We start from the raw sequence: 14,089 nt of genomic DNA on the forward strand, positions 1-14,089 counted from the left end.
ACAATATTGGACTCATATCTCTGCTCCTAATGTTTTATTTTTTAGCTGTACTACACATGCAAATCATTATATCATAATTGTTTTTCCTGCTTCAGTGTCTCTTTAAGAAAGAAACTTCAGTCCCTATCTTGTTCATAAACCGGGGACTACCTGTAATCATGTCTGCAGGCACCTTCATAGATGTGGTGTTTTTCTCTCATTGCCATGGGTTAATGGGATTTTGCACCTTCTGGTTTCACTTTGTTTTCCTGTAACAAATAAGCCCTGGTAGCGTTGGTGATGCTGCTTATTGAAGGTCATAAGCTTTAGAAAGCTGCTATTTAGTGAATGCAATCCCTCTAGGCAGCACTGTAATCATATTGCTTGTAAGTTGTCGCTAATAAGACCTCTATTATATTCGCTTATGTTTTGCATCCATCCCTCAGCCTTGTCAGTGAATGGTGTCATTGTGTCTCTGTAAGCTGCAGCTTGTATTTATATTTCCATGACACTTGTGTGATCAGCAGCTAGGAGCACCTGTGAATAGATCCGGCCAATCAGTGAAGAGCTGCCGCATGCAAAAGCGCTGTCACAAACAATGTCTTAAGGGACACATGAAGTGACAGGGATATGAAGGCTACATTTTTTCCTTTTAAACAATACCTGTTGCCTGGCAGTCCTGCTGATCTCTCATGCATCGGTAGTGTCTGGATCATGCGTGAAACAAGCATGTATCAAATCCAGTCCAGCTTCAGTCACACATCTGATCTGCATGCTTGTTCAGGGTCCTTATATAAAAGTATTACGGTGCGTACACGCCTAACAACTGGTGTCGCCCATCGGGGATCGGAACCCAATCCCCTGTACAGATGACTGTCAGCTGTGTAGCTGACAACGCATTCTGTTGCTATGGGGGGGGGGGGGGGGGGGTGGCATGTGCGTGACATCACAGAGCAGGGTGTGGGAGCAGTGTCTTCAAAGAAGTTGACCTCAGCAGGGCCAAGTTGATTCCCCCGGGCGGATCGCTTGCCGAGCGGCCCTCGCTGATCATGGTCCTCTATATTCACGCTTGATTATCGGTTGAAATGGTTGTAATGGGCCACCTCAGCTGATTTCAGTCAGGCTTAAGAGGCAGGGGATCAGCAGGATGCCAGGCAATTAGCCATTGTGTAAAAGGAAATAAATATGGCAGCCCCCATATCCCTCTCACTTCAGGTGTCCTTTAAAGGAGACAACCATGGTGCACTAAATAAAATCCTCCTGCAATATTTGTCTGCTTTTGCCATTAAAGAGAGTCTGAAGCACTAAAGATTATTTCTTTTTATTTCAGAATGCTCTTTTAAAGAGACTTTGAAGCCTCTTAAAATTCATCCTTTTTATTTAACAATCCCCTTCTACACTATCACCCCATCTAAAACGGCAATATCCCGCGGCAGAACTCTGTGTTTAACCCCCTCCCCAAACACCGAGGCAAAAATCCACGACTTTCCTGGTCGTGGGTTTTGCTGCCCCGAGGATTGGGGGGGGGGGGGGGGGGGTTAAGCACAGCGTTCTGCTGCAGGATATTGCCGTTCTAGATGGGGTGATAGTGTAGAAGGGGATTGTTAAATAAAAAGATAAATTTTAAGAAGCTTCAGACTCTCTTTAAGAGCAAAGATGATTTGCCGCATCCCCCACAGCCGTACATTGGGCTTAATCCAACCCCCCGAAATCCCTGTGGCAAAATCCTCAGGTACTTCCTGGAGGAGGTAGAGCTTTGCGCTGTAGCTCTGCCTCCAGTCCATTCAATCACCACCTCTCCCCTCCCCTCTGGCTTTCACCGAGAGGGGCGGAGATCGGCGGTGACTGAATGGACTGGAGGCAGAGCTACAGCGCAAAGCTCTACCTCCCCGGGCAGCAAAATATGCTACTTTTAAAGGCGAAGAATTTTGCAATGGGATTTGGGGGGGATAAAGATCTCTAGCATCCGCGGGGATGCGGCATATCATCTTTCAACTCGAGGAGTAAAGGGTTGCCGGCACTACGGGATCTATGGCCGTGTCACTGAGAGTGAGGATGAACGGATAGTCAAAAAGCCACCTTGATAATGTTATAGATACTGCGTGCTCATGATTGAGTTGCGAAACATACACATAGGATCAGCATCAAAGAAGGAAAACCGTTGAATCAGGCACTGCAGTAATCACTGTTTTAATGGTGCTTTCAGTTGTGAATAAAATCACCATCTGTATCAAAAATTGTGACATTCAAAAGGTAGGTACAAAACATCATCATCTGTAGAAAAATTATCATGTGCAAATATCTTGTGCGTTCAAACAATTGCAAGAGGAGGATGTCCTACCATATCAGAGGGTGGCGGTGGTGGGTGCAGGGCAAAAACGGTAGCCTAACGGCCGTTTCGCATACGTGGATCAGCCTCAGAAGAAGCACCGCCGTGCGAAACGGCTGTTAGGCTACCGGTTTTTTCCCTGCACCCACCACCGCCACCCTCTGATATGGTAGGACATCCTCCTCTTGCAATTGTTTGAACGCACAAGATATTTGCACATGATAATTTTTCTACAGATGACGATGTTTTGTACCTACCTTTTGAATGTCACAATTTTTGATACAGATGGTGATTTTATTCACAACTGAAAGCACCATTAAAACAGTAATTACTGCAGTGCCTGATTCAACTGTTTTCCTTTTTTGAGGCAAATCATCTTTGCTGTTAAGGCTGAAGAGCATCATGAAAGAAAGAGGTAATTTTTAAGGCTTCAGACTCTTTTAAATGTTGTTTTTTTTTTATTTAGTACTCCAAGTTTATTTAGGGAAAGTATAAGGTAAATGGAACAGCAATAAAGCCATAGTAGCCAGTAACGGGTCAGTTCCTGAATGTAGCTTGAAAGCTCAAAAAGAAAACTTATTGTAACAAACTGGATAAAAATATTACATACAATGTAACTGTGAGTGCAGCTGACTCTAGAAGCTGCATGTAGCGTCTGGAGAAACTCTAACAGCAGCAGTGCAGTGACGTCTGAACCATATGTCTGAGGGCGGGTAACGAAGTAATGCGCAGTTGTATCCGCTTTTCAGCAACACATCAATGTTACAGATGCTGAAAAGCGGACACAACTGCGTACAACTGTGTTAGTGGGCTCAGGCCCTCACAATCGACCACTTGACCTCACTTAGGCTAGAAGAGGGGAGAGCTATAAAAATGTCATATATTAAGAGACATTTCATTGTAAGACCCCAGTTGTAAGATGACTATAAAGGTGCCCATTAACGTACATTTTTTTCATCAGATGCATTCTTTCAACACAATTTTTTTGTTTGAAAGTAATTGGAAGGTAATTATCGATTGTTCCAATACACAAGTCGATTAGGGCATTTTTTTCACTTTCAATTCGATCATAAAATCCAACATTTGGATGGATCGTTTACATTTTCTTGTTTACATGGAGGCCGGCATATGTATTACCTGACTGTCCTACTTATCGTCTGCCTTTTAATAAGCATGCAAATTAGATGCTCTGACTGAAGTCTGACTGGATCAGCCGCATGCTTGTTTCAGGCTTGTGATTCAGACACTACTGCAGCCGAAGAGATCAACAGGGCTGCCAAGCAACAGATTTTTATTTATTTTTTTAAAGAAAAAAATAATATGGCAGCCACCATATCCCTTTCTCTTCATGTTGCATTTTAAATTTGAGTGTGAGCCAAATTTAACCATAAATTGTCAAGTTGGATTCTGTGTCTATAGTGTTCATAAATTGTCATTCAAAGGAACAAAACTGCATTATCAGTTTACTACATCTTGGTCATAAAGTTGTTTTGTTAATATTTTGTGCAAGATGTATTTTGCATGAAGTAATTTGAATAATGCTGGATAGTGTAATAATTAAAGGACAACTGTAGTGCGGGGTATATGGAGGCTGCCATATTTATTTCATTTTAAGCAATACCAGTTACCTGACTGTCCTGCTGATCCTCTGCCTCTAATGCTATTAGCCACAGCCCCTGTTTATGGTGTGAATAGGACACTACACCAGCCAAATAGATCAGCAGGGCTGCCAGGCAAACTGGTATTGTTTAAAAGGAAATAAGGAGGCTGGCTTGTATCTTACTATTTTGAGACTTAGCAACTGCCATTCAGGAAATGCTTTTTGTAAACAAAGAAAACCCTGAGAATCCCCCATGAGGCGATGCACTATCCCAGAACCTGTCAGTTCTGTCAGATTTTAACTGCTTACTTTTTTTTTGCTCTTGTGGTCCTTTAAGCCACAGCTATTTGTATCTCTTTTTCAATCTGTAGTAAATACAATTGCCACTTTCGGACTATAGTTGTAGTGACTGCTGGGGTTGTGCTGTTTGTGTGGCTTTGTCTTTTGGTATTCACATGCTGGCTGAAGACAGGAATGTAGTCCCAGTGCACTTTATGTTCTATCAATATTGACAGAGCTTTACAAGCAGAAAACACCTTTTGCAGTTTCTCATTCCTCCTATACTTGTAGATTGTATTCAGCAACCTGCGGATAATGATCTGATATTCATTCATATGAAAGCTCCTGCTCATACCGGTGTTGCATGCAGAAGCCCATACAGCATCTGGGAGATCCTAGACAGCAATAGCTGGCAGCTGAATTGCATCTTACCCCACAGCCTATGGTGGCCTGGAGGGGGAATAGTAATTAACGCCATACAGACTTTGACAGCACTAGGAAGAGCCGATTTTTGTCTTTACCCTGTGCCCAAATGTCCCAGCACCTTAATTACATGTACACGGTTATAGTACTTAGCTACACCAAGTGTTTTCTGGTATTGACATTGTGCAACCATTAGGCTTTGTTCAAATCTAAAATCGAAATCGCAGGCTGCCGCTTTTTGCGATTTTGTGAGCGATTTCCCCCCCCCCCCCCCCCCCCCCCCCCCCTTCCGGCGTTTACCTGCGTGCTACGATTTATTTTGTGTACAGAGCTTTACAAAGTGTTTTTGCAGAGCGATTCTATTTTTACACTTCCTGACGCAAGTCACTCTTTGACCCGGAAAATAATAATTTCAATGTATTTATTCTTAAAAGCTCGAATGCAATCGCTACACAAATGGATTTTGTGAGCATTTTGTGTTGGTTTTTTTTTTTTCCCCTATACCTTCAGTGGTTGCAAAATCACCCTAAAAATGGTACAGGCAGCGCTTTGCTGAGCAGAAAGCAGACAAACCGCGCTGATATGAACTATCCCATAAGGATTCATTGCACAAGCGATTTTAGGGCATTTTTTTAAATCGCCGGCGCTAAAAAAACCCCGCTAAAACCCCTAGGTGTGAATGAGCCCTTAAACAGGTAACAGCGCTTGTACTGGGTAGCCTTGATGCAAGCTAGACTTCTTTCTTCAATTTGTGGCTCAACATTTTCAATTCGAGGAGGTTAATTCATAGGATTGCAGTTCGTAAATATTCAGAAATGATAGTTAACGATGAAGCGTATTTAAATGAACGATAAGATAATGCCAATAATGAGTGGAGATAAATCCCATTGAGCGGAACCACAGAATAGAGCTTTGTTACATAACTAATCATGTGATTCTGGGTTCAGTTAGACAAACATCTGTTTATGATTCTTCTCATAATTTTGATGCAGTCTTGCAGTTATTTATCTGTCCTGTCTTATGACTTTGAGAAGCAACCACTCTCCTGGAGCAGTTTGTGTTGCTTCATGGAGCACATTGAAGAATATACCTTGTTTCAGTGGTACTTATACCACCTCTCTACGCTCAGATTTAGAGACACTGAAGCAAAAAATATAATATAATGAATTGGTTGTGTAGTACGGATAATTACTAGAACATTAGTAGCAAAGAAAATAGTCTCATATTTTTATTTTCAGTTATATAGTGTTTTTTTTTTTTATAACCTTGCATCATTCTCTAATATTTGCAGTTCACACACTACTCATCATTCTAAATGATTTTTACAGAGCAGGCCAGTGAACTTTTGAACCCTTCTCTGCAGAGAAAAGGAAAATAAATTTACGGACACTGGAGATAATAAGCTGCAGAAGACAGAGCTCTCTGCGACTTTGAAAGTCATGGAGCTCAGTGGCTCTTCTGCATAGATAACTGGAGTTTCTTATAGAGAGTCTGAAGCGAGAATAAATCTCGCTTCAGACCTCATAGATAGCAGGGGGCATGTTTGCTCCTGCTAAAACGCCGCTATCCCGCAGCTAAACGGGGGTCCCTGACCCCCCAAATCCCCCTCCGTGCAGCGGGGGATTCCTTTCTGTTTGAGGCAGGGCTAACCGCCGCAGCCCTGCCTCCCGCGCGTCTATCAGACGCGTATCTCCACCTCTCCCCCGCCCCTCTCAGTTTTCCTTCACTGAGAGGGGCGGGGGAGAGGCGGCGATGCACCGCTGATAGATGCGACTGGAGGCAGGGCTGCGGCTGTTAGCTCTGCCTCCAGGAGGAGCAAAATCCAAAACCAAGTTGGTCGTGGATTTTGCAAGGGGGGATTTGGGGGGTAAGGGACCCCCGTTCAGCCGTGGGATAGCAGTGTTTTAGCAGGGGCAAACATGCCCCTGCTGAATATGAGCTCTGAAGCGAGATTTATTCTCGCTTCAAAGTCTCTTTAACTCTTCCTGTACTGGAAACAAGATTAGACATGTCTCTGCCCCTAATGTTTTATTTCTTAGCCGTACTACACATGCAAATCATTATATCATAATTTATTTATTTTTTTGCTTCAATGTCTCATTAAGTACAGTCCTGCAGCGCCAAAGGGAGAAGTACTATCGGCTCAGTTGTGATGGCGTGACCATGTGTACTTTTTTGGGGGGGGGGGGGGGGGGTTTGTATATCAGGATGTTGCTTGTATATCACGCCAACATTTCACAAAATGTTTTTGCTTGTATTGCAAAGCGCTCTTTCACCAAGTTACTCTCAATCCAAGGTTTTACTGTATAGGGAAGCATGCAATGCTTATTGTATATACCGGTAGTATCTTTCTTTTTAAAAGGGCTTGGTTCTATAAACTGGGCAGAGATGTGACTTTCAGCCAAGTGCCTGAAGAAGGATGAGAGAGTTATGTTTGGCATTCTCACTACATTTTGTGACGAGCTGAATACACAGTTGTAACTTGTGACTTAACCCGACAATGAATGCTAGCATTATGCTGAGAGTATACAGGAGGCATAAAGGAAACATTAGGATGTTGTTTAACTGGCTAATCTTCTAAACATGCAAAACTAAAGTCTGGGTCAGGAATGCTACAGCCAGTGTAGCTAAACAAATAACATGTCAGTCTTAAAGCACACCTAAAGCGGAAAAAAACTTATAATGAATTGTATGTGTGGTATGGATAATGAATAGAACATTGGTAGCAAAGAAGAGTCTCATATTTTTATTTTCCGTTATATAGGTTTTCGTTTTTTATAATATTTCATCAGACTGTCATACTTGCAGTTTAGAAACCACACTCTGTCTTTTAAGCTACAAAATAAAGCAGAAATATTTGCCCTTTTAACTTTCATGCAGTAAAACCTTATCTCAAGCTGTCTCACTGTTTCTTGCCGTTTAAAGTAAACCTGAGACGATCAAAAGTAAAGATTTAATACATATCTGGGGCTTCCTCCAGCCTATTTCAGGATGCTAAGTCCCTTGCCATTCTCCACCTCCTAGATTCCCTGCAGTTCAATTAGGTAATCCGGTCAGTTGGCGCGGCTGTGCGGCCATGCATGCATGCCCTGTCGCACTCCTGTGGCCGGGAGCAAGACGGGGTAGCTAGTTTGGCTGGACTGCGCCTGCGCCGACTGGCGTGGACTAACCGGATTACCGAACTGAAATGCGGGGAATCCAGGAGGCAGAGGAGGGCGGCGAGGGATTGAGCAGCCTAAAGGGGGCTTGTAGAAGCCACCGATATGTTTAAAACTTTTGCTTTTGATCGTCTCAGGTTCACTTAAAGTGCTTAAGAAAAGAGGACTGTATTCAACTCAGTGGGTCAAATAGTTCAGAGAAGCTCTTTTGCATAGATAACTGAAGGTTTTTTTTTTTTTTTTAACCCTTCATGTTCTGCAAAACAATGAGACTCTTTTCTTTGTGATTAATGTTCTATTTCTTAGCTGTACTACACATACAGTTCACTATCTCATAAGTTTATTTTCGCTTCAGATTTGCTTTAAAGGACCATTATCGTGAAAAAAACGATTCTCCACGGGGAATTCTCAGCATGGCCTGTATTCTTTATAAATTCACTTCCAGAAAAGGATTCATACAAAGCTGCTGGCCAACCTCCCTGCTCGCAACACACTTCTTTGGCAGTTGGACAGAGCAACTGCCATTCACTAAGTGCTTTTCAAACTAAAGAAAACACTGAAAATCCCCCATGAGGAGATGAGCTAGTCCAAAACCTGTCAGTTCTGTCAGATTTCTACTACCTACTGTAAGTGACAGCAACATAGGAGAAAAGTAATTTATGGCTCATTTTACTCCAGAAGAAATGTACTTCTTATTTGTATATGTTGACATATACTTTACATTTTATGATTTTCTCTATAGTGGTCCTTTAAGCAGCCACTAACAGATTGTATTACTACAGAAATAGGTTTTACTACGTGTGGTCCCCTGGAGGGTGGGGGAGGGGATTATGGAACAAACCTTGTACAGGCACACTACTTGGCTACAACCAGGCATCCCATTCTGTTCTAGTAAGTGGGAAGGACAGTGGTTACCTACTAACATCAATAGTATAGGATTCAGCCCGGCAGATCATGGTGGAATGCCTGTACTGATGCTAGATTGCCAATTTTATCTTCATCGTCTTGGGCGACGAAAATCTAGCTTCCGTACGTAACTCAATCCATCTTCCGTACGTAAAATCTAGCTTCCGTACGTAACTCAACTGCGACGCACCATACAGATGGTACATATTGTTCAAAGTGGTTTAGCGATATCCATGCTAGATCACCAATCAAACATAAAATAAAATTAATACATAAATAAGCTGCTTGTAATATCCACTCAATAGAAGGATGGCTTTTATTTTGCTAAATCCAGATTTGTGTATACTTAGCATGTAGTCAATGCAGAAACTGAGATATAAGTGTTTATGAAAACTGGATTGGAATGTTATGGCTGCAGCTAAAGCACAGGACAAGGCTTTCGGTTGTTCATGCCATTCTGCCTGCAGTGCTATTTAAATTACAGCTGCTCTACATATAAATTCTATAAATTCTATAAAATAAATGCTATAAATTCTCCCCAGCCCATTTTATGGTGCCGGCATAATGGCTAGTGGAAGATGTTGCACTTCGGTTTCGATCACAGAACTTAATCTAAAGCATGCATGTCATACTCTGGCCCGTGGGTCAGATCTGGCCCCCAGTGCCATCAAATTTGTCCCGTAAGTTGTTTCCCTACTTGAAATTATGTTTGGCCCACTGTAGACCACCAGGAAAGCTATATTGGGGGGATGAAGCCATAGATAACCAGGGAAACCATATGGGGGGAGGAGGAAGAAAAGCACTAGACGCAAAGGAACAAATCTAGGGGGCCGGGGGGCACTAGACACCAGGGAATTATTTAGGGGCGGGAGAGGAACCATTAGACAACAGGGTACTGTAGAGGGGAGGGAGGGGACCACTAGACACCAGGGAACTCTACAGGGGAGGGGCCACTCACTAGACACCAGGAACCTGTATAAGAGATTTTGGGCCCTCACTTTCCTCTATTAAACCGCTTCAAAAATTGGGCTGGATTCTCGATTGTTGTTTTGTCAAGTTGCAATTGCTCTGTGGGCTCCGCTCCATTGACTTAAATTAGCATATCGCGTGGGCCATAGCCCTTGCAGCTGTTTCCTGCTGTTTGACCATCAGTGTGACTGAGGCATGGAAAGGAAGCCGTGAATTATAGATGACACCCACAGCTGCTAGCGCTCTTATTGTGCGGCGCCGTCTTTGTCCTTTTTATCCTGAAAACACGGGCTAACGGCCCCAGAGTGCTTAGAGCTGGAACAGTAATCTCTGTTGGCGTCATCTTCCTTTCTCTGTTACCTGGATGTTGCCCATTCTCCCTCCCCTGCAGTGACAGTCATAGGAGACTTTCTAAACATAAGTCGCGCTCATTAATTGTGCATGAGCGAGCGGATGGCTGTCACATTGTCGCTGCAGAAAAGGCATGGGCCAGCGTGTCATGAAGCCAGGCAATACCTGCGGAGGAGAGCTGTGAGCAGGAGGGCGTTCTACACAGGCGTGTGTACACAGTGCGTGACCTCTGCGCAGGACATGACTGCTGGGTGGAATTTCAAGAAATACCACAGAAAGCTACCCAGTGAACTTCATGGCTTCTTTTACAGTCTAGTGGCTTACAAGCTGTTTTCTTTTTCAATTAGATGTTTTTCTTGTTTGAAATAGGATCCGTAGCCCATTCATACATTTTTGTGTCAATGGTTTAGTTTTCTTTTCACTGTAACAGTGGCTGGAGAGCAGTGTTTTCCCTAGCTATGGAGGTCTTAATGCCAAGAGCATCACAGTGCATATTCAGAAGTATACCTACAAATCATGGGGCCCCCCAGCAGAACATTGATGGGGGCCCCCCAGTGTTTTCACCCGATCCCTTACCTACCCCTGGTGACTCTCACAGCCTTGTAGATTATCTTGCAAGGGTCATAGAACAAGTGTGGACATCATAATCAGGGCTACGGAGTCGTGGAGTCGGAGTCGGGGCAATTTTGAGTCGTGAAAAAAATGCTCCGACTCCTAATGAAATTAAACTGTAATTTAAAATAGAAAATATGATAAAATGTTCTATTTCTCAGATAATAGTAATCATACATAATTTATATATACAATAATAGCTGTGCTTCGTCCACAATAATGAAATAAACCAATCAAAATTAGTTACTTATGCTGCTTCAATAAAGCAGTCCCCGTATTTTTAAAGTCAGATATACATATCTGATTGTGACTGTATATATGATGTGTACGCAAGAGTCTCTTATATATACTAAATAACATCTATACTGTAAGTATAAAGCCTGATGTGTAGCCATGTCACTAATAGAGATGGTCAATGAGTTGGAAATAATTCTGCGCTGATGCTGGTTTATGCAAACTTATGCATTCTCTTTGCTCATGAAATCAAATAATTTGATATGTTGTTAAAATTTGGTGTGGTGACTACGAATTAAATGGTACCTGAGAAGGATGAAAATAAGTTTTATACATACCTGGGACTTCTTCCAGCCCCTTTCAGGCTAATCAGTCCCTCGCTGTCCTCCACCTCCTGGATCTTCTGCTATGAGTCCTGGTAATTCAGCCAGTCAGCGCAGTCCGGCCGCATGCTGCTTCCACAGCCAGGAGCGTTCTGCACCTGCGCAATAGTGCTGCGCAGGTGTAGTACGCTCGCAGCGGAGTGTGTGGATGCGCACTACGCCAGACTGGCTCAAGTACCTGAACTTATAGCAGAAGATCCAGGTGGCGGAGGAGGACAGCAAGGGACTGATTAACCTGAAGGGGGCTGGAGGAAGCCCCAGGCATGTATAAAACTTTAATTTCATCTGTCAGGTTTGGGGATCTGACGATTGTTGAATCCTGAATTACTTCTCCTTCCAAGTTGCAATGACTTGGGGGGGGGGGGGGGAATAGCATTTAACGCACACACACCTCTCTCCCCCCCCGCCCCCTCAGATTTGTGGGGCGGCAGCGTGAGCTTTCATTTGGTTCACCCTGCGCTGAAAAGCCCTGGCGCCATTACGCCATGTACACGGTGTGCCTTTAGTTGGCATGTACGTCTCGCAGTACGTAAAGCAGAGTGGGAGCAGTTCAGTACAGAGAATAAAATGTCCTTATTTTCTTTCCTCCTCAAGGTTAAACGGTTAGAAGATTGTGCTTTATGAATTGAAAATCCTGATTTTTTTTTTTTTTTTTTTTTTTTTTTTTTTTTTTTTTTTTTTTACCTATTTATGCCCAAACTTTCAGTCTACTACTTGAGATTGGAATAAACAAGAGATCGCTTGGTGTCAAGGCTGCCGCCGCGCAATGCTGAGGGCTGAGAGCAAACGCTTTGCTTTGACAACTTGGAAAGCGGATTTAATTGCTTAGTGAGAAATATTTAACGAAAAGAATGGTTGCGAGTGAGTCAGCATTGAAGCATCTGTTCAGCGGGAAGAGCTACACTGCTAAGAATACCCGGCTGCGTCTCCTGCTCAACGAGGATGAGCGTTACCAGCGCGGCCTCGGGGAGGAGGGTGATTAACCCCAGACGAAGGCAATTAAATGACGAATATTCAGATGTCATTTAAATATGGTTATATTCTGATTTAAAATGTGAAAATGGGCTCTTTGAGGTTGATTCATTTAGCTGGGCTGCTCTAGCAGCGCGAATTGAAAATCAGCGCACGCACGGTAGTGCTGCATAGCGTGCGCTATGTTACGTGTGCTCCTTTTCTGTTATGGGCGCTCCTTCTATCTGTGAAGTCGTACAAATGCGTACTTCTAGCACGGCCGCTACTACATTAATTAGCGTTGTAGCGGCTGAGTTAGTGAAGTATTGCAGTCGCGGAACTTCACATCTCACAGTAGATGAAAGGAGTGCCCTGAACTAGAAAGGAGGGCACGTAACATAGCGCACGCTGCGCAGCACTACCGCACGTAGCATGCGCACGCTTCTTTTTAACTCTTGCTGCTAGAGCAGCGCAGCTTAATGAATCTCATTGTGCTGAAAATTGCTATGTATTTTCAAGGCTTTGAAATAAGTAAAACAATGATATACACGTGCTCTGACAATTCTGACCCGAGTGTGCTGAGGCAATATAGGAGTATGATTTCCGAAAGAGAAAAAAAGCTTGCCTCGTAAAAATGGCACCACTCATAAATATGGTCAAACGTATAACATTACTACAGTGTTAAAAAAGTCAGGTATAATGCACTGAGTGGCCAACAAATTAGAGACACCTTCTAATAACCAGTTGGTCCACTTTTTTGTTTTCTCTGATCATAGCTGATATTCTTCTTGGCATGGACTCAAACAAGATGCTGATACCATTGCTAAGAAATGTTGGCCCATGCTGACATAATGGCAGCTCTAAGTTGGGCCATATTGAATGGTGGCGTTTCCAAGCTTTGAAGTGATCTTTTGACTTCGTCCCACAAATGCTCAACAGGATTGAGGTCAGGGGACAGCTGACCATGGAAGCAAGTTAAACTCTGATGTTCTCAAACCAATTTGAGACTGATCGAGCATGGTGGCAAGGGCCCACAACAGTCGTCTGATTCCTATTTTTCTGTGGTACCAAAGGCACTCTTGATGGTCTCCTGCTGCTAAAGCCCATCTTTGGCAAAGTCCATCTTGTTGTGCATTGGGATATGCGTTGTAATGCACCTGCATTGAATTCAGCTGCAATTTGTTGTCTTGTTGCTGCAGACTATGCATGCCACTCACCTTTCAACTCTTTAATTCACCAGCCTCTTTCAACCAGAATAGTCCTTATCGCTTGATGTTTTTTCTCAACTGCCACTCTCTAAACAACCAATATACTGTTGGGCAAGAAAATCTTAAGAGTCATAGTTTCAGAGATGCCAGCACCAGCTCTTTTCTGCACCGACCATCATCCCTCCTTCAAAGCCACTTAATTCTTTCATCCCGCCCATTTTTAAAATTAACTTCAAGATTTTTAATATTAACTTCAACAACAAAACATTTGTAAAGCCCCTTTCTCCCGTTGGACCAGATCAGTACATAGTGAAGTTTAAAGGAGGAAGGAAGAGCTATGTGATCATAAATGCCAGACTAAACTGGTGGCTTTTCAGTTTTTAAATGTGTCCAGGGTTGGAGCTGTCTGATTAAGTTTGGCGAGGCATTCAAAACTGTAAGGGCAGCATGACAGACTGACTCCAAAGGTTTTTAGTTGAACTCTGGGGATGGTCAAGTTATTGGATCCTTTTGATCTGAGGTTGTGGTGGTGTGACGCAGTTGCAACAGATCCTTCAGGTAACTTGGGCTTAGGTCGTGTAGGGAGTTGAATGTTAGCATGCCAATTTTGAAAAGAAGTATCCATTTTATGCATGGCCAGTGTAGCGAGCAAAGGATTGGTGTTGTGTAGCAATAGCGGGGTTGGCTTGTTAACAGTCTTGGGGCAG

General features: G+C 43.1%; 1 protein-coding gene across 25 annotated transcripts in view; it reads left to right on the forward strand.

The window, feature by feature from the left end:
- MADD (MAP kinase activating death domain) overlaps nucleotides 1-14,089 on the forward strand; it is a 191,926-nt gene that overhangs the window by 39,926 nt on the left and 137,911 nt on the right. The gene's annotated exons all lie outside the window — the stretch shown is intronic.

Source organism: Hyperolius riggenbachi, chromosome 11 (assembly GCF_040937935.1).
Source record: "Hyperolius riggenbachi isolate aHypRig1 chromosome 11, aHypRig1.pri, whole genome shotgun sequence".
NCBI classification, from domain to species: Eukaryota; Metazoa; Chordata; class Amphibia; order Anura; family Hyperoliidae; genus Hyperolius; species Hyperolius riggenbachi.